Source organism: Varanus komodoensis, unplaced genomic scaffold (genome assembly GCF_004798865.1).
Source record: "Varanus komodoensis strain SLA01 unplaced genomic scaffold, ASM479886v1 scaffold23, whole genome shotgun sequence".
Taxonomy (NCBI): domain Eukaryota; kingdom Metazoa; phylum Chordata; class Lepidosauria; order Squamata; family Varanidae; genus Varanus; species Varanus komodoensis.
The window spans coordinates 17,218,213-17,218,870 of record NW_025335627.1 but is presented as its reverse complement, the minus strand read 5'-3'; positions in this window follow the sequence as shown (position 1 = coordinate 17,218,870).

Below are 658 nucleotides of genomic sequence, written 5' to 3'. Positions count from 1 at the left end.
ATATATTGAATTGACTCAAAAATAAAATACACTAAAGTTCAAATAAATGATTGTTAAATCTGTATGGAGATGGTCCATATACAGATTAAAACACATTGCTTTGATTATACTGCTTTTAAAAACTGTATCTGAATCCATGTATATGTGGTTACAGGATGCCATTTAATGCCCATTTTTCACAAGACTGAATAATAACTAATTATCAATCACTCTGCTTTTCTTTCTTTTGTATTCCATTGTATTAGAGTAATTGACGGCTTTGTGCGGTTCATTAAAGTCTATGTGAGGCTGTCAGACATTAAAGCATAAGAACAACCCTATTGGATTAGAGCAAAAACCAATCTGTCTAGTCCAGCATCCTGTTTCCCACTGGAGCTACCTCCAAGGAGCTGATAAGCAGGACATGAGGACAACTGCCCCCTCCCACAATCCATGATCCCCATCCCATCCCTGTCTCTGATAGTGGAGGTATCATTCTGCCTTCAGGTCTCATAGCCACTGACCCTCTATTCATTTGTCTAGCCCTCTAAACTAGTGGCTCTCTCCACATCTTGTAGCAGCAAATTCCAGCAATTCACAGTCTGAAGACCCTAGTGCAATCTCAAACTGTCTAAACATGCACAGAATTGCACACGAAGGTACACATCTGCCCATTAGG